The sequence below is a fragment of the Pimephales promelas genome, chromosome 14, assembly GCF_988280905.1.
Source record: "Pimephales promelas chromosome 14, fPimPro1.hap1.1, whole genome shotgun sequence".
NCBI lineage: Eukaryota > Metazoa > Chordata > Actinopteri > Cypriniformes > Leuciscidae > Pimephales > Pimephales promelas.
In genome coordinates this window covers 15,270,016-15,297,207 of record NC_142782.1, presented here as the reverse complement: position 1 = coordinate 15,297,207, position 27,192 = coordinate 15,270,016, and the positions used below count along the sequence as shown (strand labels likewise).

At 40.6% G+C, this 27,192-nt stretch overlaps 1 protein-coding gene across 1 annotated transcript in view; it reads left to right on the top strand.

Annotated features, from left to right (window-relative positions):
* The first annotated feature begins 2,992 nt into the window (after window positions 1–2,992).
* The window catches only part of lzts1 (leucine zipper, putative tumor suppressor 1), a 37,095-nt gene continuing 12,895 nt past the window's right edge, over window positions 2,993–27,192 (top strand). The window contains exon 1 of the mRNA XM_039663466.2: window positions 2,993–3,158. The gene's annotated coding sequence lies outside the window, so the exon portion shown is untranslated. The remainder of the gene's footprint in view (window positions 3,159–27,192) is intronic.

The window sequence follows — 27,192 nt, the reverse complement described above, 5'->3', positions numbered from 1 at the left end:
CCGGGCCGTCATACAACTGACGCTTTACCTTTAACGTCAGTTAGGTGACGGGTTAGGTTTAGGTATGGGGTAGAGTTAGGATCCCATAACCTCATCTACCGACGTTTAAGGGGGCCCCCAAAAAGGCGAATATTGACGTACGGTCAAAAGACGTCCCAAAACGTCAGTTATATGACGTCTTGGGATGAGACCGGGTTGAATATGCACTAACCGGCATTGGGGGAATGCAGACGTTTTCTCGGCTGGTTGACTGAGTCAAACGGTTTGTAGCATATTTGTGACAGTGGGCATTAAGGGGCTAACTACACACGACGTGATAAAATTCCAGCGACAGCAAGTGTGTCTGTCCACACTATAGACGCAACGTGACTGCCAAACGTCAATCAAAAATCACAGCCATTCAGAACAGCGTAAAAGCACACTGCTGGCCCGCACTCGCATTGGAAATGGGTAAGGACATAATCAAATCAAGAAATAACATTATTAAAAATCAAAACATTAACAAAATATACTCATTGACTAATTTTGTTATGAAGTACAGTTGTATATTTGCATAGATTTCTTTTTGAACGCTATATTACATGCTTTCAAAATCTGAGGTAAATTATCCGTTATCGCTTGTGACACAGTGACCTATTTTTAACTAAAAATAAATAAATAATGTGTACTCATAACCAGTGTTTCTTCATTCTGTCAGCCGCGACTTCGCAGAAATAGGAACCGTTTCTAAATTAGAAACTTCGCGTGTCGCCGTCGCGTCTGGTTAGGACAAAAACTCTGATTAACATGGAAAAGATACATTTTATCGCGCGTCGCATGTAGTTAGGACACGGTGTTATGGCACCAACATTTTAGATACCAGTGAATTTAATCATTCTTAATTCCAGTTTTCGAAACCATAGCTAAAATTACTAACAAATATAAATTTCAAAGATTATTGAAGACAAGCAGTCAGTAATAAATAAAGGAACAAACTAATACAATAGAACAAAAATACAAATGAAATAAACAGTGCTTTCACAACGCATTCTCACCCCAAGGCGTCACCTTTGACCATGCTTCAATATTTGACGTTTTAGGCGCCCTTAGGCGCAATCCTACGGCGTCATCTAACTGACGCTAAAGGAAAGCGTCAGTTAGAGGACGCGGTTAGGTTTAGGTGTGGGGTGGGGGTAGGGTACACGCGATCCTAGGGCGTCATCTAACTGACGCTAAAAGGCGCCTAAAGCGTCAGATATTGAAGCATGTCCAAATGCTTCCCAAGGCGTCAGTTAAGTGACGCCTTGGGGGTGAGAATGGGCTGAGGTTTTCAGGTAGGTCTGACAGTTCTCAGGTACAGAATTTGAATTAAGTACAATTTACAAATTAAATAAGGGTTTATCCTAATTAAAGTTACAAAAATGTTGAAGACCAGGGAGTGATGTATTTGTCTTATGTAGTTTGATTAACATCTAAAACACAGACAGCAGCAGGAAAATTAGGCTGCTGTCACTTAAAGACTAATGTGTGGCTATAATGGGTATAATGATACACACGTGTTGTCTTTTTTGACTCTTTACGTTCACTTAAACCATAACCGACTATGTTTACTAGGATACTCGCCATCGACAGCATTTTGAGAAAAATTTGTGTGGATTTGTCCGATTAAGTGCAAGGAGAATTCATTTTAGGGTTAGGACGTTGTGTTTCAGATGTGTGCAAAGTACAAGTACAAAGCTTCTAACAAGTTTTTTGGCATCATTCTAGCCTGAATGCACAAGGCTTCAAAACACATGCAAATGATAATCTTTCGGGACCATGCGTGCAGCACTGGCCCGATAAGGACCATGCTGCCATGGTTCCATTCCTTCAATTGTACGAAACGTCTTTCACGCTAAAAGGCACACCTGCATCCCCCATGTTAAACACTTAATGAATAACAGGGTCCAAGTGTCATGGAAGGTAAATAAAAGCATGACATGTGGTGGAGAAGAATAGTAATACGACTAATGTCAATGAGATATTGTTTTCAATGTTTGTGGGAAATTAATACGGAAAAATAGATTGATTATTAGCTTTTGGAATCAACATCAAATTAACCACAGTTTAAAAAGTGATTAATCGAAAAATCTAAATATGCCAAGCCTTAGTATCCCAAAATAATATCATTGTTGTCAGATTTTATTCTTTATGTCGAATGTTATTTAAATATTCACGAACTGATGTCTTTCTTGATCATAATTTTCATAAGTAGATAGGAGCAACAGTTCTTGCATGGCTGGAAATATCTGCCTGGGGACAGAACCTAACTGACTTCCTTGTATAAAGTCAGTGAAATAGCTTTAAATTATTACTGCATGTTGTTGTTTTCTGCGACCCACAATCTGATATAATATAAGAAAGACCTGTGAAGTAATAGGTGAACAAACTGCTTATTCACATAAATGAAGGATGCATCCTTGCAGAAGTACACAGATGTTTTAGAACGAGTACCCTCTACAACACCAAGGTCACAGCTATAATAGATGGCACTGGACTCAAGGGCCGGAATGGCCCCGTTAAAAGCCGGCCCTTGGGAGGTCTGAAGTATCATATCCCTCTTAACTGTCACTGCCCTTATCTAGGAAAGGATGTGATCCTATCTAATAAGTGGTTATGCTGGGATTCCTGAGGTTCATGTTAACGCAGCTAGTTTTGTGTTCGATCACCATCTGGCAGACCTGTAAAAATGCACATGTGCTAGAATTAGCGCTTTAGGTGAGTGCACATGAGTGAAGTGTCTTAAGATGGATCACTGCCCACATTAATAGCATGCCAGGACAGAAGACGGCCAAATACATGCATGGAATCATATATGAGCAAAAGTATAAAAGATGCATTGCAGATATCAAAGCAGAAACGGTGCTGTAGCTCTTGCAAACGTGGATTTGAGGAAACTGAAAAGGGAGGGATAAACTGAAAGAGAGGGAGGGTTTGAGCACTGGTGGGTATAATACAAACACCCACATAATGGCAGTCTGTAGAGACTCGACCCACAGTACAGGAGGAGGAAAGATCCAGAGGAGATACCAGAGAGATAATGCTTGTAACTTCCTGATCCATTTAAATATAATCAGGGCATTTAAACAGAATATACACAGCAAAAACAAAAACACACTCGGGGGGGACCATGAAGCACGGTGAGTCACTTTTCATTTTACATTTCTTGGTATCGGATAATTTTAAAATGTTGTTGTTTTCATTCTTTTGTTTCACTATGAAAAACAAACCTTATTATTATTATATTGTTATTATATTATTATTATAAGTAAAAGTATATAAACATCCTTGAAAATCAAGACACATTCTTAGAAAAAACTGCATAAGAATGTGCATTCTCTGAAAACAAGTTCTTAACCTATTAGTATTTTCTGTTTGTTTTAAGCATAAATCTATTGGTCACACTTTACAATAACGTTCATTAGTTTACAATAGTTAATGTATGAACTAATATGAACTAACAATTAGCAATACATTTGTTACAGTATTAATTAATCTTTGTTAAATGTTAATTAATAAAAGTAAAGCGTTTCATTTTTGTTCATGTTAGTTTGCAGTGCATTAACTATTGTTAACGAATACAACCTTTGATTTTAATAATGTTTTAGAAAATGTTGAAATTAATATTAACTAAGCTTAATACACTTCTAATTTACCAATTAGTTATTGCACTGTGAACGAACATGAATATACATTTTGCATTAACCCTTTGAAGTCCGCACCAAGAAAAAAGTTATGGAATTTGTTTTGTTTGCATTTCTTATCTTCTTATGTCGCTATTAACCACACTCAATGTATTTTTTTTCCAACACATCCCATCATTTTTTTTTTTTTTTTCAATATCGGCCTCTACCAAATGGTTGAGATGTCACTTAATGGTAATACATGATACTGGAATTCACACACATACTTTGCCATACTTTTTCAATGCCCATCATAATTTATGATCAAAACCTTTTCTAGTCTTGACAAAACACATTGTCAGATATTTGGACAGAAATGTATTAATTTGTTATAGCAGAAAGCATACAATTAAATTCAATGGAATTTGTCATTTTTGATATTACGCCTAAACAAAATCTCATGAGAACTTCGATTTTTGTGATATCAACTTCAAATTTGGAACACAACATGGTTAGATGGCTTTGATTTTATAGTAATTTTATAGGAAAAAATATTTTGTAAAATATATATTTTATATAAAAGAAAAAATATTTAGTTCAGTATATTTGATTTTATGTAAATTTAAAACTTCCATAACTTTTTCATACTTTCATTTTTTTTATGTGCTTTTACTTCAGCAATAATCTGCTGAGTGTTATCTTTAAAACAACACTAAACTTAGGTCTTTATTCCAAAGCATACTTGAATTACAACCAAGTTGTAATAGTGCATCGTAATGTTCATTCTCAAAAAGGGGGGTGACAATTAACCGTTATGTGCCAGTGTCACCTGTTTGGTTGAGCATGTTTTTGAAAAATTATTAAAAATATAGTTATTTACTTACTACTTTTTTTTTCATAGCAACAAGTAACATCATTTTGTAAAGTTAAGGCTCTTACATTGTAATATGTGAAAAAATTGTGCTTACCTCGCAAAATTTCCCCAAAAACAGTTCACATGGCTGGTGTGATTTATTTGTTTCTGACATCCATGTTAGAAGAAGTGTTGTGACAAGTGCTATTGATTGACACTGTGAAATCTATTGGATTTTTTTTTTTTGGCATAATATACCTCAAGCAGATGATAGAGATGGCTCAATCAGTTTGAGTTAAGTTAGGTACTCCTCTCAATAAAATACAGTGACTCAAAATGTGCTCAACCATTTGGTTGAGAAGTCAGTTAAAGGGTTAAGTAACATTGTCAAAGGTTAATAAACGCTGTAAAATAATAATAGTGTTTTTATATACAGTGTGTTTATATACAGTGTAATAGTGTGTTTTTATATACAGGGTAATGGAACACATTATGTGTGTAATATTTACGGTACAATGGGGCTAAAGGCACATCTTAAGAAAAAATTGCTTTTTCCTACTCTGACGCGGGGCATCCAGGAATGGAGGAATGCTCTTGGAGATGGTCTCTGGCCACTCCCTTTATTCATAGGAGGACGAGTGAAGTTTTTTGTTATGTGTGTGTCTGTTCCACCGCTTGTTCCCAAAAATGTGGAACCAGCAGTGCCCACATTTTCAAAGAAAGAGCAATTTCTCCCTTCCTGGGTTCCAAGAGTTAGTTGGTTGTTTGTGACCAAAGCTAGTGATATTTATCACACCTATGTGTTGAGCATTGCTCCTGTTCTGTGTGCATACATTGTGTCCTACTGGCGAAGGATGCGAGCCTTCCTCCAGCCGATATGAAAACTGGTTTCTATCAACCCGTATTTCATTGTATTTCAGTGGTGGGTTATGGCCATCTTAGATCTGTGTCAACTGATACAGGCCCTTTTTCGAAAGCCTCCGTTCAGCTGTTACACAGATGGATTTCCGAATGCTTCGCCCCTTAGGTGGCCCGCAGCGACCTGAAGGACAATACTTCAGATCTCGATCACACAGATCATTCTGTGTTCTTGCATCAAAGGTGCGAAATATCAGTACAAGGTCCTACCCTTCGAGTGTTCCATAGCCAGGTGGGTCTTCAGGTCAACTGGGAGAGAGTGTACTCACCTACGGGCTGAGTATCTCTTTTTCAGTTTGGAGAAGGAACGCAGAAATGCGTTCCCCAGTGAGCCTACTAAAGCGGCTGCGATTCATTGTCGCTTGGCGCCTGCTCAAGGCGATTTCATGTGATTTTGGCGCCTGCTCAGTGATTTCATCACACTCTCATGTTGAGCAATAATGCTCCTGAAACTCAGTGAAGTTGATCACACTCATGTGTTGAGCAGAAATGCTCCTGTGGCTCAGTGAAATTTATTACACTTAGGTGTTGAGCATAAAATGCTCCTGAAGCTCAGTGAAATTTATTACGCTTAGGTGCTGAGCATAAAATGCTCCTAAAGCTCAGTGATCATCACAAGTAGTGTTGAGCAGTGCTCCTGTTGGTTGGCACCGGTCGCTTGTACCTAGTATGGGAACAGGTCTTGACAGTTGCCCCATTTTTTGGCCCAACCGGACTTGCTCCCCTCGACAGCCTTCCTGACTTCCCGTGAACACATTTTCAGGGACTGGGCACGATGGCACCTGCATCCTGGCCCCTGGACATTCCAGGCCGGTCCTACACTGGACGTGGAGGTTCAGGTGTCTATCACAAGAACATGTGGTAGTTACCATCACTTCTGCATGCACCAAAAAAGAGGTAGTGTGTTTGTGCTTAGGAGTGAAACCTATTCATTGAGTGAGTCTTCTCTCCGTGAGGAGATCCTGAAAGCTTTCGATCATTTCAGTGCTAGCAGTTAGACGTGCACAGAACGCAAGCCTTAGTCCTCAGACCAGCTCTAATCTGTTAGATTCAGCAGAGAGGGAAGGCTGTTTCCAAGCAAAGTTGGCCCACTGATGGTGGCTGCCTTAATTCGGAGTAGAATTCCAAGATGCTCATGTCCTCTTAGGTGTTATAGAACTCCTCTACATCCCTTATGTGTATTTCCACGATTCCACGATGTCTTCCCTCGGCAGAGTCTGCTCTCTGCCGTCACTGTCCGGTGAGTCTCCCCCCTGTCATAGGCTGGAGCCACCCCAGTTACATTCCATATGTCATAATGCCCTGTCTCCCGCCCAGTTCATATGTGTATTCTCCATGTTACCTCCCTCCGGGTTAGATTTGGCTTCCGCAGCGTCCCTTCCTTCCAATGTACAGGGAAAGCTTTCCCAGTGGTCCTGTAGGAACAGCAGTGACTTCCCTGCCCTAAGCCCTGTCCTTCCTCGCCTTAAAATTGCATAGGCATCAGGAGGCTTTTGTCTAGGCACTGGAAGGTGACAGCTTTAGTGCCGTTTTCAAAGGTTATCCCCATTCAGTTGACCGTCGACTATGTCCAACATTATCAATTGAAAGGGAAAGTCCTGGTTGCGTATCTAACCGACCGTTCCCTGAAGTAGGGAACGGAGGAAGTAGTCCCCATGCCACTAATGCTGCACCACCGGCGTTGACTCCAGGTTACTCTCGGCTACTCAGCAAAAAAGCAACTAGTGCGTGCATCCACTTCCGTATTTGTACCCGCGCATGGGGGTGGAGTGTATGATGCGAATCCCGCACGCCAATTACATTGGCTCGTTCAATAGTACTCGAAGAACATACGCTCTCTGACGGTCCCCATTCAGTCGACCGTCGACTACGTCCTCCATTCCCTCATTCAGGGAACAGTGAAACTTCTACTCAAGAGACAGTATGATCATGAGTGTTTTTAAAAGTAAAATACAGTAATAGGGTAAATAGGATAACAATCATAATTTGATAAAATATGAAATGTTGTTTATAAGGGACAACCTGGATTGAACTAGCAGAGCTCATGAGCAAAACCAAACTGATTGAACAAAATGTGATCAGTGACCACAAAGATTGCAAAGAATTATGTCAGAAAAGCATTCTTACATAACAGATTTATTTTTGTCTCCATGTTATGCCATTTTTATCTCTGGCTTACACCATCAACAGTTATTGTTAGGTAGGTAGGTTCCCATAAATGTTGGTTTTACCACACAGACTTGACTGTTAAATGGCATGAAATTAAATTAAATTGGCATTATCGTTTAACTTTGGCAAATGTTAACAAGTTAAAACTCTATCATGATGATGATGATAACATGACATTAAAAAAGTCAAAAAAGCATGCCTCATCCTGTTTTCCGAGTTTCGAAGAAACTGCAGACTGGGGGAAGGTAATACTATCAGAGTAGCAATGTGAACACAAGAACCTATTACATGCCAAGGCAAGTTCAGATAATACACAAGTACTTGACGTGTGGGAGCGCAGGATCTTTTTACTTCAAACAAACCAGTTCATTTATTATGAGTCTTTGAGCTCAGGAAAGGCAGAGAAACAGATACATAGATTTACTGTCAAAGGAAGAGTTTAACAGGACATCTGCACAGGCAAGTTTTCAGAGGGTGGGTGGGTGTGCGAATGCAAAGTGTAAAGACAAGGCTTATGTTCAAGAAAAGAGGACAGATGTCAAATTAGGTGGACCATACTGAAGTAGGGTGGACATGCAGTGCTCTGATATGAATAAGTGTGATATTAAATGTTTCTATACATTGGCTAATAATAAAATGCTTAAAACAAAAATACCACCATCCGACAATTCTGAAAGTAAACATGACACGTGCATTTGATTAAAAGATAAACCACAAACTCTTTGTTTAACCAGAGTTTGCTTAGCAGCATTAGCAGCTAGTCAAAGAGGACAAGCTTTCAAATGCAATCATGCATTTTAAACTATTTTAAACGGTCCCACTTTATATTAAGTGGCTTTAAGTACTATGTACTTACATTGAACAATAAGTACAATTTAATATTGTGTTCCTGTTGTATTTTAAAACACTTTTGCTGCTATTGAGGTGTGATATGGGTAAGGTTAGGGACAGGTGTGGTGGTATGGGTTGGTTTAAGGGTAGGTTAAGGTGTGAGGGGAGGGTCAACTGTGTAATTACAAATGTAATTACATAAATTAATTATAGCTGTAATTACATGTTGGAATTTTAAAATATAAGTACAATGTAAAAACAAGTATGTACACAATAAGTCCATTGTATCAAATTATTAATTTCAATGTAAGTACATAGTACTTAAAGCCACTTAATATAAAGTGGGACCGATCCATATTAGGGGTGGCCAAAGAAAAGAGAAAAATCAATATAAAATTGATTTTTCAAAAAATAAATAAATAAAAAAATTCCATGTCAAATCAACCAAATTTCAGAAACTTCACCAGCTCAAATGTTTTATGTTGTTAATATTTTTCTCGGAAGAAAGACAAACATAAATAGTGACCAAAACAAGATTATTAAATGGCATGAAAGTATATTTACTGAGTAATCCACTATTTTGTGGAGAGGGGGTCAAAATGACAATTTTCACCAGAGATTTGGAGACAAATTACAGAGTGATAGGTGAAAATGACTTTAGAAAGATGGCAGCATCCTTATTTTATTTTTACAAAGAGATTGGTAGGTCTATTAGTTATATTTGTTGAGTTTAGAAAGCTTTGTTGCATTATTTGCCAATGATGACAGTTAAAAAAAAATGGGAGAAAAAAGCTAATTTTTGCTTTAATATCCTTTTAGATTTTGGCTTTAAATAAACATTTAATTTTGGTATCTTCATTTTAAAGGCCCTATATGGTTCGATCCCAGAGATATGGAGGATCCTCGTGAGGCTACATGAGTAAATTGGTCAGTTTTTCCTAAGTTCGCATGTCTGTCCCTCAAAAAGTATTAAAGTTATCTTAATAGGATTTTAAATTCTGGTTCTTAAACTTTTCGTTTGAAATCTTCATTTTCAAGGCCCTACGTGGTTCAATCCAATAGATATGGATATCTCAGTGTGGCAATTTGTTGAATTACCTACTTTCAATAGTCAAAAACCAAATATGGTTCACTTTGTACACACCTGATAATTTTATTTAAAGGGGAACGTCTAAAGAATAAATGAAGAGTTTAGATGCAAAAGCCTCTAAATGCCATTTGAAATTTTCTTCTAAAATGACAATTTTATCAAGCTTGTATATTTAAGTTCAGTAATTTCACTTAAATGACAATTAATAGGTAATCTTCATTGCCATTTAAGTGAAACTACTGAACTTAAATATACAAGCTTGATAAAAATGATCATTTTAGAAGAAAATTTCAAATGGCACTTAGAGGCTTTTGCATCTGAACTCTTCAAATAATGTTGAAACTAGAAATGTATCTTGTTTGCCTCTATCAAAGCAATTGCATGCAACATAACCATTAAACTCCCTGTAATTCACACCTAGATGGAATGTGCCTGCAAACGTTTTTGCCCGTTATCGCTGGTGTGACTGTCAGTCTTTGCTTTTCCCCAACGGACCATGGTGTCTTGTGCATGACGTGCCATTGCTTACAGCTAACAAAGAAAAATAAAACAATTTTCTACTGTTATGTTGAAGCAGTCTTCAGCTCTTCGTCAAACTTTTCAACAAAAAGCCGGCTTCAGATAACTTTTAATCAATGCACAAATCTATAAAAAAAACGCTATCTTTGCCTAAAGTCTGATTGGGGCAAGCCAGATGTTTGGGGAAAGCTCAGCTAACCTATACCCATACCTAGATTTGGCCCCCTGATCATGACTGTGGCAAGGTCAATAATTCTCTTCAAATATCCGATAATTTGACATTGTTATAAAAAGGCAAATTAGTTCAGGTTTTAGAATATCATGTGGTGCGCATCAACAAAAACGTGAAATTTTATAAATTAATAATTCATGAGGCATCTCATCTCAGCATCTAAACGTGCCTTATTTGACCTTCTCCTTGGGTTTTCATGTTTTATGAGGACATTCCATATCCATAGACATGTCTATAGTGTGCAAACTGTATATTCTATCCCTTAACCAACCAATCCAAAAAAACTTTCGGAATTTTTACATTTTCAACAAACATTGCTTAGTATTATTTACAAGCTGTTTTCCTCATGGGGACAAAAAAACTCCCCACAAGTACAAGGATTTCATATATTCCCATAAATGTGGGGACATTTTGTAGGGTACACCTGAACCACACATACAAGCACCAAAGCTGTGTGAGACAGTATCCTAACTGTATAAACAATGCTTTCTGTTTCCTTGGTTTTTACTCTCTCTCTTGCCATCTCTGCATGTGGGAGGAACCGTTGGTGTACTACTTCACCCTGAATAGACAAGTTTATCATCAGGTTTTATCAGAGTCAGTTATTTTACAGTTTGCTGGAAGTCCAAGACGTTTCACTCCCCTATCCTCATGCCAGACATATTCGGCAAAAGATCTTTTAAACACCTGTTTCCCTCCAAAAAGATCAATAACTCAAGATGGTACGCAGCTCTTCCCAGTTAAACTGTTTTTGACAAGCTTGTGTCAACTAGACAGATGGTTAGAACACATTATGATCTCATGAATGATTTTGTTCCAGTTTGGCACCTCAGAGTATTCAAAACATTCAGAGGTATCAGAGCTGGCCTTTCATATGTACACAGTTAATCCTTTGAAGAGAGAGACATGTTCTTTCCTGCCTGCAGAAATTACTCATGCATGTTTATGAAATCTTGTGTGGGTGAGAGATGGAGTCGAGGTGTGGATCATTGGCACTGAATAAGGTGTCATGAGTGGCGTTCTTTTAAAAGAAGAATTTACTCTGGGGTCTGAGGTGTTTTGGGGGTCCTTGAGATGTTTTGACATGCCCTGACATTTGTGCTTTTTTCAGTTGCTTATAAACATATTAAAGGTGCTCTAAGCGATGTCGGGTGACGTGACTTCTTGTTGACGTTTAAAGTATTTTCAAACAAAACGGAGGCTAGATAGACCCTACCTCCTACTCTTCTGCACACTGAGACCCAAACCACATCCCCAGGGCGTGACTTCTTGTCAGTTATTAGCTGGAAAAGTTTGTTATGTTTTGTGGAGGGGGTTGCCACAGTTTGTCTTTGTTGCCATTTGCCTGGGTTGTCTACATAGACCACATGTTTTTACAGTGTGTTTAGGGGACAGGCAGCTAGCGGATAAAACACGTGTGACATCGCTTACAGCACCTTTAATGGCACGGGTAAAATTACACTATTTAGCACAAACACGGCTACCATTGTATGTGAGCAAAAAGTATGTACATGTTTGTATTTTTGAGAGATTATTGGGTAACACTTTATTTCACGACCCGCAAACAACTGTGTAAGTACACTGAAATTACGGTGTACGTTTCTGTAATTATAGTGTACTTCCGTGTAGGTATAAGGGAACAATATGTTAAGTTTTGGGTAATAAAAGGGGTAACAAGCACCACTTTAATTTACAGCCCGCAGGAGTTACACTTACCCAGTAACTACGCAGAACAAGGGGGTAACAAACGCTATGTAGCAATACGACACAACACTATTTGCACTGTAATAATTACAGAGAAAGGTACTGTTATCAAAAGCAAACAAACAAACAAAAAAAAACCTTTTTAATTACCCAGTATATTTGCCATGACATTTAAGTGTCATTGCAATTCAATGGGATAAGGTAAGTACTTATTACCACATGGTAAGGTCTAAATTAAAATCATAGCAAAAACAAATTATTTTGACTTAACATTAAGTAATCTAGTAAGAAATGCCAATAAATTTAATTTTTATCATAGTATATATGTGTGTGTGTGTGTGTTTGTTTAATTTTTAACCCACAGATGTCAAAATTACCCTGTAACATTGCACAAGAACATATTTTGCCAGAAATGTGATATGTTTTATAAACAACAGACGTACAATTTTTGCCTGGAATATATTAACAGAATAGGTACCTGTTATTTTTTAACTAATTAAATAATTTGCTTGTATATCTGCTTGTTACCCCTTTATTACCCCAAACGTAACATATTGTTCCCTTATAACTACACGGAAGTACACTAAAATTACAGAAACGTACACCGTAATTTCAGTGTACTTACAAAATTATTTGCATCTGTTTGTTACCCCTTTATTACCCCAAACTTAACATATTGGTCCCTTATAACTACACAGAAGTACATTATAATTACAGAAACGTACACCGTAATTTCAGTGTACTTACACAGTTGTTTGCGGGTCGTAAAATAAAGTGTTACCGATTATTGTTTATGCATGGTTATTGAAAAAACTAAAAATTAAAGTTTCTGAAATAAGGCCACAAAACACATACGAAGTATGTGTCCACAAGACTTTTGGAGTTTTTGCTTCAAAATGATCTGAAAATCATCCTACCTTATCATTCACATTGAAAAATAGATTGTTTTAAATTGTGAAAAACATTTTTTGTTTGGAAAGGCAAAATGTGAATGGACGTGAATGGCCCAACCCCCTCATGAATAATTAGGTTGTTCTCACCTGAAAAGACAAAGAACCGCATTATTAGCCTTTCATTCAGGTGTGTCACAAGAAAGAAAGCAAGGACATATATATATATATATATATATATATATATATATATATATATATATATGAAGAGTTCAGATGCAAAAGCCTCTAAATGCCATTTGAAATTTTCTTCTTTAATGATGATTATCAAACTTGTAAATTTAAGTTCAGTGATTTCACTTAAATGGCAATGATAATTACCTATTAATTGTTATTTAAGTGAAATTACTGAACTTAAATATACAAGTTTGATAAAAATAATCATTAAAGAAGAAAATTTCAAATGGCATTTAGAGGCTTTTGCATCTGAACTCTTCATATATGTATATATATATATATATATATATATACACAGTATGCAGCAGTCCTGTGGCTGTTTTCTTTAGGCCCCTTAGTGCCAACTGGGCATTGTTCAAATGCCACGGCCTACCTGAGCATTGTTTCTGACCATGTCCATCCCTCCATGGCCACCATGTACCGATTATCTGATGGCTACGTCCAGCAGGATAATGCACCAAGTCACAAAGCTAGAATAATTCCAAATTAGTTTCTTGGTGACAGTGAGTTCACTGTACTAAAATGGCCCTCACAGTCACCAGATCTCAACCCAATAGAGTATCTTTGGGATGTGGTGGAACGGGAGCTTCGTGCCCTGGATGTGTATCCCACAAATCTCCATCAACTGCAAGATGCTATCCTATCAATACGGGCCAACATTATTTCTAAAGAATGCTTTCAGCACCTTGTTGAATCAATGCCAGAATTAAGAGGTCAAACACGGTATTAGTATGGTGTTCCTAATAATCCTTTAGGTGAGTGTATATAACATTTGAACTGGATTTGTTTCCAGGTATGACTATATGACTATATATATATATATATATATATATATATATATCAAAATATAAATGAAAGTCAAAAGCACATTTTTAGTAGTAGGCCTACATTTCAAATAGGTTATATGGACCATTCTATAGAATTGGTTCAAAGTTAGAGTTTGAAACATCTTGAAAAGAAAATTGTCTTTTTCCATAAATCTCTAACAAAGTATTTTTAAGTAGGTCAAAACATTACCAATACATGCCTTTTTCTTCTTCTTTTTTTTTTTTTTTTTTTTTTACTTTGTATTCCCTAACTTTTAAACAGTATTACACATGCATGTAGATAAGTGGGATCATCCTGATTGTGGGTTCAAAAACCTTGAAAACCCAACACAGGGCTCTATATAAACAGCCATTTATTGCAAAGACACAGATTGGTGTCTGTTGCATATGACCTTAAAGCAGCTTAATTACAGCTTAACTGATTTGGAATATTTAGTTTTGCATGTCTAATTATATCTTTCAGCATGGGAAGTGCTCTGGTGGTCTCAGAAATATCAGTGATCATGGGGTCTAAGATCAGCTGCCTATTTTGCTGTTACCATGGGTTCATGGTTCTTAAAAAAGAAATGGAAATATGGTATTGTGCTTTCTCTGTCTGTCAGGGCTCGTTCAGAGAAGAGAGCATATCTGTAAATATTTCATGAAAATGACATGGAGCATATATTTCCCAGATACACTGGGCTCTAAAACTACTTTTGGATGGATTCCAGAGGCATCTAAGCTTTCAGGGAATCTTTGATGGTACCAGGAGCCAGACAACAGAGATCAATCAGAGACAAAAGTCTAGATGCTTGATGACATCTGATCACTTTTCCAAAGAGAATTGGAGCCAAGGAAAGCAGAAATATGATAACCATCTTTGCAGTCTTCAAATCAAACAAATTTAAAAATCTTCATCTTTTCTTATCCTTATTAGAAGTAGTGTTATAAGGATTTATTTTATTTCAGAAAATGCATTAGTTATCAACAGGCCCATTTTGAATCTGCAACGAAAAATCTTTAATTATCCAACACCCTTTGCAAGTTTGTTGATAAAATACTTCGAAGATGCTAATTAGATGAGTCATTGTCTTCCCATGAACATTCGGCAGCCTTCTTTGCCTTCTCTACCCACGATGGGGCCGTGGTACACTGGGGTCCCCCAGGTTGAACGCTCTGTTGTGATGCAATTGTGTCCTTAGAGCGTTTCACCTATTTTCGAATGCGTTCGTAGCGATCGACCTGAAGGACATGTACTTTCATGTCTCCATTCTTACTCGACACAGACCGTTTCTAACGTTTGCTTTCAAGGGGCAGGCATACCAGTACACGGGTCTCCCATTTGGGTTAGCCTTATCACCTCGCGTCTTCACAAAGGTCGTCGAGGCATCCCTTGTGCCACTCCAACAACACTGGGTTTGTGTCCTGAATATCGACGACTGGCTGATTCTAGCTCACTATCGAGATCAGGTTTGCGAACACAGGGACATAGTGCTCCGGCACCTCGCCCATTTGGACCTTTGGGTCAACTGGGAAAAGAGCAAACTCTCCCCTGAGCAGAGTATCTCTTTTCTTTGAATGGAAATCTACTTGGTCCCCATGTCCGCACAGCTTACGAGCGAGCGCACGCAGTCACTGCTGACTTGCCTGAGATAGATCGAATAACTTCCACTGAAGTTATTTCAGAGGCTCCTGGGGCATATGGCAGGCGCTGCGGACACCATAGTCACTCGGACTGCTTGAAAAACCAGGCACGCTCCGAGTACTAGTTATTCAGGCCTGCCGTCAGACTTTCACCCCGTGGTCAAACCTCTCCTTTCTACAGGCCAGAGGGCCTTTAGAATGAGTTTCCAGGCATGTTGTTGTGTCAACAGTTGCCTCCACTAGGGGCTGGAGTGCCATGTGCAATGGACCTGCTGCCCCAGTGTATTGCAACTCACCTGCCATCTCCTCCTATGGAGTCAGAAGCATCTGAGGTTGCTTCAAGTCATTCACATACCGGGAGAGCTGAATCGTGAAACATCACAGTTTCAGTCACTTCCTGGGGAATGGAGACTCCCTCCCCAGTCAATTCAGGATTTGGGATTTGGGAACAGTTCAGCGATGCACAGGTAGATCTGTATGCCTCCCCAGACTCTTTCCACCGCCGCTTGTTTTATTCCCTGACCGAGGGGACCCTCGGCACGGATCCACTAAAGCACAGCTGGACGTGGGGCCTCCGCAAGTATGCGTTTCCCCCAGCAAGCCTTCTTGCATAGGTCTACATGTCCTCTCCAAGCACAGGTCCTGTGCAAGATCAGGGAGGACGAGGAGCAGGTACTTTTGGTTGCGCCTCATTGGCCCACCCGCACATGGTTCTCCGAAGGGAGAATCCCTCTAAGGAAGGTTCCCACCACTCCTTTCAAGGATCAGGTGGTGAACCTGCACGTGCTTCGGAGGAGGAAGACCCAGCTTTGGAGACCCAGCTCTGCTCTGTCTAGTTCTATAATCTCTGGGTAATGCCAGTGTCCTCTCATGTACTCGCTTCCACTAGCCAGGACCTGCTCGGTGTCATCGCTTGCTGCACCATTCCACTCCACGGACTGGATCTGTGCACTATTTCACTCAGATGAGTTCTTCTTAGACCCTGAGTTCTTCCTGCACTGGTGATGCCATTACCAGAGCGCATGCCTGGTCGGTCAGCCATCGTGATTGGCTAGCTGCCTCCGTGTGCATGGTTCCCCTGCTGGGCAACCCCCACGTGTATTTCCACGGTAAGCCTCCTCCGAGCTTGTGTCTTTCCCTTGCCACAAGGTTGAAACATTCCACCCTGCGAGCTGGATACCTCTGAGTTTCTCCATACACCACATAGTTTCTCCATATAGTTTCTCCTAAGTTCTCCCTAGGTAGTTCTAGGTATTCTAAGTCCCGGTTAGGCACTGTGTTACATATTCCTGCTGGGATATGCTACCCAGAGTATCCTGGTATTCCTGCGTTAAGCCTTGCCCTTCTTGCTAGTTTCCAGACAGGGAGCTCAGCTTTGCACAGGGCACTGGAAGACAGCCACTGTGGCTTGATTAAATTGGGACCCACATTTCGTCAGTCATTGACGTAACTCAGAGTGACTGAAAGAAAACGTCTCAGTTACGTATGTAACCCTCATTCCCTGAGGAGGGAACAGAGACGTTACGTCCCCCTGCCACAACCGCTGTACTGCTGGAGCAGTCTGGAGTTTAGTTTTGGCTCCTCAGAAGGAAAACATGAGCCACATTTCCACCGCAGGAACAAGGAACTTTGGGGTGGTACTCAGTGTGTTTACACCGCAGGAACCAGGGTCTAAATTAAATTCCGGGTAAACATTTCCCCCCCAGAAAGTCCCTGCTGGTGAGGTAGTACATTTTCAGAGTTCAGGAACTTTCGGGGTGGGACTTGTGCTCTGAACATGCTGATTGGTTCTTACCACACTATTCTTTCTGCCCAATGGCGCGCGTTCGTCCCATCCATCTCACGGTCAAAGTCCGCTGATAACAAACATCTACTTTTATATCTAGCATTACAAGCTTTCTAAATACACTTTGGATGCTCGTCTCTTTTCTGCCGTTTTGTAAATTACCTTGTTAGTAAACCAATCGCACACAAAAGCAGCAAAGCTTGAATCTCCTCCATACAAAACTCAAAACAAACGCGCAGGCTAAGAAGAGCAGTTGCATGCAGTTCAATGTCACTACATAATCTTCCCGGCCCGGACCGGTACTTAAGTACGTGGTGTAAACGTATCGGTCTGGGGAAAAAAAATTCCTCTGAAAAAAGTTCCTGGGAAAATAGTTCCTGGTAATTGCGGTGGAAATGCTGCTATAATAATCCTTTTATACCCAAGCGGTGGGGCGGAGTTACACTATGCAATTTCCGCAGACCCATGGTATTTCCTTGTCTTTGACTCATTTTGTAGAACTCGAAGGTGATAGGCTTCTAAGCGAAACCCACACTTTGTCAGTCACTGACATAACGTCTCTGTTCCCTCCTTGGGGAACAAGGGTTATATACATAACCGAGACGTTTCTCATAGACAATGGCATTAATTTTTTTCTCCTCCGCACAATTATACATAAAATCTAACTTTCAAAGGAAGGCGCATCACTTAAGCACTCTAAGTGGTCGGCGTGCTATAAGAGAGTGTTCAGAAAGTGCTGTGAGAGTGTTGGACAGGAGGACTCCAGTGATGCTGGAGGAGGAGATGTCCTTCCTTTTGAATTATTCACTCCATCACGGTAATGCATGCCTTCATGTTGAGAGTTCTTATTTCAAGAGTGCATTTACTCTCAACTGCTCCAGATGTGGCTGAGAGCTTGAGTTTGTGACCAATGCCTTGTGTGTGTGTGTGTGTGTGTGTGTGTTACTCTCAGCCAAATTTAAGAACTAATATAAATATCCTGCTAAAATGTTTCTCTCTTTGTAACCCACTTTTATGTACAACTCAATTACTTCTCTCAGGTCTCAGATCTCGGATCATCCATCATGAGATAAGTGCACTACTGGGGTGCATATTAAAGAAGGTAATGCTCCGAATTTAAAACCATCAACAATCCTTTATTTATAGTTGCTATGGTGACTTGAGTTGCATGTTCAAATACATACTGCATTTTAGTATGAAATTGTCCACTTCCAAATTCAACTGACTATCTGTACAATAAATAAGATCAGTGTTGCCTTGCAAAATTATTGGATTGGTGTAGATCATTTGTTTGCCTCTACTGTACACTAAGTTCCACAATCTTGGTTAGACACCAAGAGATTTCCGTGAACAGCATGATTTTCAGTCAAATATGTTCATAGCGTGGTCAAAATTGGTCTGATATTCTTACATAGGCTGGAATTTATTGCAACATTGCAAGTACAAGTGAAATAAACTACGAGCCAACAATAAAAAGAATTTACAGCATTTATTAATTTAGGTTAATGTTAATCAATATAATATTGTTAAATTTGAATTTATGTTTGGACACACAATACATTAACCAATGTTCAATAATACAACTTCCATGTATACATTTAAATTAATATTACCAAGATAAATAAATGCACTTAATATATGAAAACCATTAAACCTAAATTCTAAAGTGTTAAAGAAAAAGTGCAAGACTGTGACGTCACAAAACACAGGTCCAGTGAAGATTAATTTGATAGCAAATAAAATAGATAACATAAGCAAGTAAATAGTTTGATTTTGACCAGGATAGTTTTCCCAAAAATGAAATATCATCCTCTACCCTCACGTTCCAAACCTGTATGACTTTCACAAAAGATGATATTTTGAAGAATCTTGATAACCAAACAGTTTTGGTAATCACTGATAAATTCAGCAAAATATATTGTATTCTGCTAAAGAAAGTCAGTCGTACAGTTTTGGAATGACATAAGGTAAATCGTGACATAATTAACATTTTTGGGTGAATTATAATTTTCAGACAGATTATATCAGACATTTTGGGTCGTAGTCATACTGCAGGTTTGATTGTTCCTATGACAGCCATCAGCCCATTTTGTGTGGTAAACATTTCCCAAAAAAGCACAAAACAAGACAATCAGATTGGTGGATAGCACAGTTTTAAAAAGTAACTGATGCATCATGGAGCAAAAAAAAAAAAAAAACATCAAAAGAATATAAAACGAACTAAAAAAACACATTCAAATGCCTTTTATACCAGTTACTGATTACACACAAATTGCTAGCTAATGAGAGAAAGTTAACATTGTTGGATGGGAAAAAGCTTGGGACACTGTGATGGGCTTAGCTCCAGATGGTCACTGTGCTCAGTTTTTTTTTTTTTTTCTTGATTAGGAATGATAAGATCACATCTGCTGGTGGACAGAGAAAGAGTAAGAGATAGACTTTTCCCCACAGACCCTTAGCAGCTGCCCACAATATACCACCAATTAAGTCGCCCTGTCTAGATGAATGGATCAGACAGCATTATATATACAACATCTTTAAACATGTGTGATGATGACACTAGTTTATTACATATACAGATGAAATGGAGAATTTGTATGTCGTTTAAGCCCAAATTATAAAGCAAAAAATATACTTATAAACCTAATTATAAACCCTCTCCAAATATTTATCTGAGCCTCATTCTACATGTAACAGGTTCAATTTCAAAATTGTGTAATGAACCGAATGACTTCATAGTGAAATTAAGTTCAGCTGATTCAGCTAATTAGCATATATGCTCATACAGAGCGCATGGAGAAAAGCAGCATTGTTGTAACTGAGAAACATTATTCCCACGGACACTCCCGTCTGGCTATACTCCAGTATTGACACTATATCCAGATCCTTTCTAGAATTCATAAAAAAAAAAAAAAAAAAAGTTTTATATTTAAGGTGCAGCAGTGTGTATTTTTAGCAGTTCGGTTGTAGGGCTTAGCCCACTGCTCATCCCTCCCTTTCGAAGAAGCTACGGTGGCTATAGAGCATCACAGTCCCGCCCACAGCCGGTGCGGGAAGTAAAAATTCAATACAATTTCTCCATTGACATTTGAGATATAAGCCATAAAAACGTAACCATCCATGGTAGACTTAAAACCAGCTATGGCTGTACTAAGCAATTGTATATAAATGCCAAAAGTTCATGGGGCACTAACCTTGTTTTAAGATAAATGCCTTTTATTCGCGATGTATTGGATAAGTACTTCATTACCCACAATCCTGAACAATTCCACAATCCCACAGTGATGCATCTGATTGGTCGAAGTCGTGTCACGTGTCTGAAACCGTGGCAGACTGAAGATTGTGTAATGACGTAGGGCTAAGTTCATTGGTCACACCTCTGAGACGCCCCCGCGCCATTGGATGTGCAGTTACCGTAGCACAGCCCATGAGTGAGCCAGATGCTCAATGTTTTAGCATGTGAAGCTGCAAATGCGTTTGCTTCAGTAAATCGAGGAAAAAGAGTGAAAGGAAGTTTCACTCGAAGTCACTCAAAAGGCTCTTTCACGGTGGCTTCAGTCAACTTTAGTGAGGCGCGGTGGTTTATGGGAGGAGTAGTTTCTTTGCTCGGAAATGAAAATATGTACACAGGCTTGTACCCTTGACTTTTTTTTGGATTTTCTCTACGTTTTTTCACTCGAAATGATATGTTGTATGCTTATGATTTCAGCCATAGCTGATTATCCTCAGACATGCTCTAGTATACTCTTTAGATATGGATTTTACTAAATGTCAATGGGAGAAATGAATGTGAAATTTTCTTCCGGCACCAACACTCTCTCAGGCTGTGGGCGGGACTGTGACGCTCTATAACGGGACAAATATATCGTCATCTGAGACAGCATGTCTTTAGTATAAAAGCATTGCTTACCCATAAGCCAATCACATAACATTTGGTTGTGACGTGTTTTTTCGCCAGTTCAGTCACATCGAACTTCCACTCTAAACACATATAGGCCTATGATGCGAAAATGAAACCATCGAGCAAAATACCAGAGGGAACGTGGCTGACCAAGTTTTGCTGCCTCCTTAACCTGATCCCCCATGAGTGCAACCAAGGAGGAAACAACCAAAGTACTATCGCCTTGCTGGACTTTGGCCTGCCCAGTTTCTCGCTGACGATCGGTAATAGTTGATAAATTAAACTTTTCCCAAAACATCACCTCTATTCAAAATGTTTAACAAACACTCTTCTTGTTCAGGCTTCAGTTTGCAAATGGTGTCAATTCTCCACAACAGAGTGAACTGCGTCCCGTGTCTCCATATCTGCGGTCGTTTCAGATTTCCCTAACCAAAAATACAATCTTAAACTTGGTGCTTAGCCTCTATGTCACAGGCTCTCAGCCCACCCTCTGTCCGTTGATTGGCTGGCTGTTTTCAGGCCAGAGGAAAACTGAGAGACATGTCGATGTCTCAGACTGAGTACAGAAGCGAACTGAAATAGAGCGGAAGTACGAAGTCAGGCACAGTCAGGCTAACTACGTATATTACTTTTAATTTTGTCCAAGGAGCTGTTTTGTTTTATATCCTCCTAAGAAAAGTCAAGTATAGCTCCATCATTGCTCAAAGTAAAAAAATAACATACTTTATGATCTTAGTTTTAATAAAAATATAATAAAAAATTGAATCAAGGAAATTTCTCTGCCATTTCTCTTTTTTCTGTATTGAAAACGTACCAAACCGTGACAAGTGTATTGTATTGAACCGAACCGTGAATTTTGTGAAGCGTTACACCCCTAATAGTTATGGATGTAATGTTGCATTTGTGTTAATAGATACTCAAAATTATTACACACTGCACCTTTAACCCTCTATTTTTGTGCATTTTAATTAAAAAAATTAATATTGTATAACTTTTTCAAGTTCACTTTTTTCGCTTTCTTCAGCAGTATTCTGCCAAGTGATGTCTTTAAGAAGAGAAAAAGAGAACAAACTAAAGTCAGAGCGCGAAAGCATTCAAGATTTATGACAGCTAAGGAAATTTCATTTTCAGGTCCATGCTCAAAAAGTCATCAAATGGATTAAACCTACTGAATAAATATAATTTAGTACCATGAAATCCCCTAAAAATACAAAATATAAAAAAGACATTATCGAACTAAAATATAGTACAATCATTTCATTTAAATAAAACAAAATTCAGTCAATTTTGACCGACACGCGAACAATACCAGAGGGTTAAGTGTCTTTAATTATGTACTAAGATTAAATGAATCATTCAAAACAATGACCCATTTTTACATTGTACTTATATTATAAAAATACCTGCATTATTTTCTGTGATTACATCTATAATTACGCAGCTCTCCATAGAGCTATACGTCTTAACCAACCCTTAAACACCATACCACGAAAACTGAGGCTTACCCACCTCAATAGAAGCAAAATTGTTTTGCAATACATTATGAACAATTAAAAAATGTTGATGTAAGTAGTAAAAAGACACCTTATATAAAGTGTGACCAAAAAATAAACATAATAGATGCCTCTGTGAATGCACCAATTTCCCCAAAACTAGTTTATTATTTTTATAGACATTCTGGAAAAAGACAAATTCTTGATGTATTAAATTTTTTGCAAGAATTATTATTCTTATTATTATTATTCGAGGGATTATTCTTAACAATACAGATGCAAGTCTATGGGTGCCATCTGGCTGTCCCAGGTGTGGTAAAGTGCAGCAGTGTATGCTTTGTTCAGACTGCAGTAAATCTTCTACAGTACAACAGCCAGAACTGGGTCTCATGCGGTAATGGATTGGCCATGCATTGGATAACGTCTGCTGGGCACACTTCTAGGACGTCTTTGTCCCGCATAGGTTGACAAACAAGTGGAACGTGCAAGGGGAACAAAACCACACACACACACACACCAAAAAGAGGCCCACTGTCTGTGATAGAGGTCTTTCATGGCCAATTAAAGCAGCCCGACTTTCCACCTCAATAACATCTAAGCATCTATTAGTGGCAAGCGGACGCTCTGTCATGGCTCCCACTGAGTTCAGCTCATTGACTGTATGATTAGGTCATATCGTTCTCATCTGTCTCCGAGAACAATGATGCAACAGCAGAGCGCATAAAGAGCAACAGCTTCTCTCCAACAAACTGTAAATCATGTGTCCTACTGCTGGGTGATTACAATAGTGTCTGAATGAGCCCCAGGGTTACAAAGGCCAAAATCTGAAAATTAAGCTTAAAAAGATCTTCTCAGACAGGGCAAAATGTCAGTTATTATACAGACATTAAATGTAATTCATATCCCATAAAATTCCAGCTACACTCTTAAAAATGAAGGTTACTTATTGGCATTTATGGTCCCATGAAGAAGAATTTTTAACATCCATGGAACCTTTTCAATGGACAAGACTTTTTTTATATAATGGAAAATGTTTTTTTTTTCTAATTATTAAAATGTTCTTAACACTTATTCTATGGCATTACTTTGAAAACCTGTTGGGTGCTCACACGTCATCCATTTCTATATTTATCAGTGATGTTATAAGTTATATATTATCTATATTTATCTATATATCATTATACATATTAACCATAAACCTCATTTGTAAACACCATTTCAAAACGTCTCTGGTTACGTATGTAACCTTAGTTCCCTGAAGGGAACGAGACGCTGCGTGTAAACGCCGTGGGAACGCCTCTGCGTGACGAGTCATGAAGCACGTATGAAATCTGTCCAATGGCGAGACGGAACGTCATAGGCGGGGTGACGTATCGACCAGGAAACTATAAAGCATCCCCGAAACACAAGCGCAACAGCTTCTGATAGGACTGAAGCAAGCGCTCACGGGCATGCTGGGAGTATGGCATAGACACGCAGCGTCTCGTTCCCTTCAGGGAACTAAGGTTACATACGTAACCAGAGACGTTCCCATTCAGGGAACTTCGAGCTGCGTGTAAACGCCGTGGGAACGCTAATACCAACGCCGCCATGCGAGCAGGTGTCCGTTGTATGAATATCAGAGTGCACATTCTGACGAAAGCATCTGAGCCCCAGGGGTGGAGCTGAAGTCCAGATGGTAAAACTTCACAAATGTGTGAGGTGAAGACCATCCTGCCGCCTCACAGATGTCACACAAGGGAACTCCTGATAAAAATGCCTTAGAGGCAGCCATACTCCGGGTTGAATGAGCCCGGACAGCCAAGGGAGAAGGCTGACCAGAGGACTCATAAGCAAGTGAAATGGCCTCGACCACCCACTTACTCATTCTCTGCTTAGACGCCGCAGAACCTCTATTAGGAGGCCCAAAGCAGACAAATAATTGTTCTGATTCCCTCCACAGGGCAGCTCTGTGGACATATGCGTCTAAGGCCCTCACCGGGCAGAGCAGATTTAGTTTCTCCTGGTCTGGTGTCCGAAACGGAGGAGGACAGAAGGCCTGTAGCACTATAGGTTTGACAACCGTAGTTGGAACCTTCGGAACATACCCCGGTCTAGGGAGGATGAAAGCCTTCGCCATACCGGGAGCAAATTCCAAGCACGAGGGGGAAACCGACAGCGCCTGAATATCTCCAATCCTCTTTAGGGAAGAGATGGCTAGGAGAAAGATGGTTTTGAGAGTAAGAAACTTCTCAGGCACCTCATCAATGGGCTCGAAAGGGGCTAAACAGAGCCCCTCCAACACAACCGCTAGATCCCAGGTCGGTACCCTCGTACGCACTACCGGCCTCAGCCTCAGGATACCACGAAGGAAACGGGTTACCAGGGGATGTCTCCCAAGAGAAGCTCCACTCAAAGGGACATGGTAAGCGGATAGGGCCGCCACGTACACCTTTAGTGTGGAGTACGATAACCCTGTGGAGAAGCGTTCCTGAAGGAATTCCAGCACTGCCGGCAACGGGCAGTTAACTGGATCCAACTGTCGCTCTCCACACCAAGAGGTGAACAGTTTCCACCTCGAGGCATACAACTTCCTCGTGGATGGGTCTCTGGACTGGAGGATGGTCTCCACGACCTCAGTCGAGAGACCTGAATCTATGAGCTGGGCCCCCTCAGAGGCCAAGCCCACAACCTCCACAGTTCCGGACGGGGGTGGAGTATCCCCCCGTCCGCTTGAGACAGAAGGTCCCTCCTGACCGGAATCTCCAGAGGAGGACCCTCGAGAAGGGAAATCAGGTCCGCAAACCATACCCTGGTTGGCCAACGGGGGGCCACCAGAAGTACACTGGCCCCCTCCTGGCGAATCCTTTCCAGAACCCCTGGTAGCAGAGCAATCGGGGGAAAAGCGTACAGGGGTGCCCTCGGCCACTCCTGTACCAACGCATCCAGCCCCAATGGAGCTGGAGGACTCAGGGAAAACCACAGCGGGCAGTGTGAGTTCTCCCTGGACGCAAAGAGGTCCACTTCGGCCCGACCGAAATGTCTCCAAAGGAGCTCCACCACCTCGGGGTGAAGTCTCCACTCCCCGGGCCTCGGCCCCTGCCTCGACAGGATGTCCGCTCCCCGATTTAAGTATCCTGGGATATAAATCGCTCTCAGCGACCGAAGTTTCCCCTGGGACCACAACAGGATCTGGCGCGCCAGCTTGTACAATGGACGTGAGCGCAGACCCCCCTGGTGGTTTATGTAAGAGACCACAGACATGTTGTCTGACCGGACAAGAACATGATGATCTCTGAGGTCTGGGAGAAAGTGTTTCAAAGCCTGAAACACCGCCATCATCTCTAAACAATTTATATGCCATCGGAGATGATGGTCTTGCCACAACCCGCGGGCCGAGCGACCACTCATGATCGCTCCCCAGCCCGTGAGAGAGGCATCCGTCGTCACCGTTACCCGGCGACACGGGGCTCCCAGCGCAGGTCCCAGGGACAGGAACCAAGGTTCTTTCCACATAGCCAGGGCACGGAGACCACGTCGCGTGACCTTGATCTTGCGGAGCGGGTTTCCCCTCGGGGAGAACCCCTTGGTCCTGAGCCACCACTGTAGTGGTCTCATGTACAGCAGGCCGCACGGTAACACGTTGGATGCTGCTGCCATCAGACCCAGAATTCTCTGGAATTCCTTTACAGTGAGTGACTGGCCTAGCTTCACTTGCGTGACAGTCGAGATAATCGAGGCTATACGAGCCGGCGACAGACGTGCCTGCATCGTCGTCGAATCCCATACCACGCCTAGAAAAGTGGTCCGCTGAACTGGCGAAAGCACACTCTTCTTGGCGTTGAGTCTCAACCCCAACCTTCTGATGTGGGCGAGGACGGCATCTCGATGCCGAATCGCCTGATGCTCTGATTGAGCCAGAATCAACCAATCGTCGATGTAATTTAAAATGCGAATGCCCTGGAGACGCAGCGGAGCCAAGGCCGCGTCCATGCATTTCGTGAAGGTTCGAGGAGATAACGCTAGGCCGAATGGAAGGACCCGATATTGGTACGCTTCGCCCCCAAAAGCGAACCTCAGGAACTTCCGATGTTGCGGAAGGATGGAGATATGGAAGTACGCGTCTTTTAGGTCTATCGTGACAAACCAGTCCTCGGACCTGATCTGTGACACGATCTGCTTGAGAGTCAGCATTTTGAACTTGAGCTTCCCTACTGACCGATTTAAGAGGCGCAGGTCTAAAAACGGACGCAGCCCCCCATCCTTCTTCGGAACAATGAAGTACCGGCTGTAATACCCCAGCTCTCTGTCGGGAGGAAGAACTCGTTCTATCGCCCCCTTCATTAGCAGAGCTTTCACTTCTTGTTCCATAACCAGAGCCTGCTCGGGGGTCACCACTGTGGGCAAAACCCCCCGAAAACGAGGTGGACGCGACCTGAACTGGATCGCGTACCCGCGTTCGATAGTCTGCAGGACCCAACGAGATATATTTGGAAGAC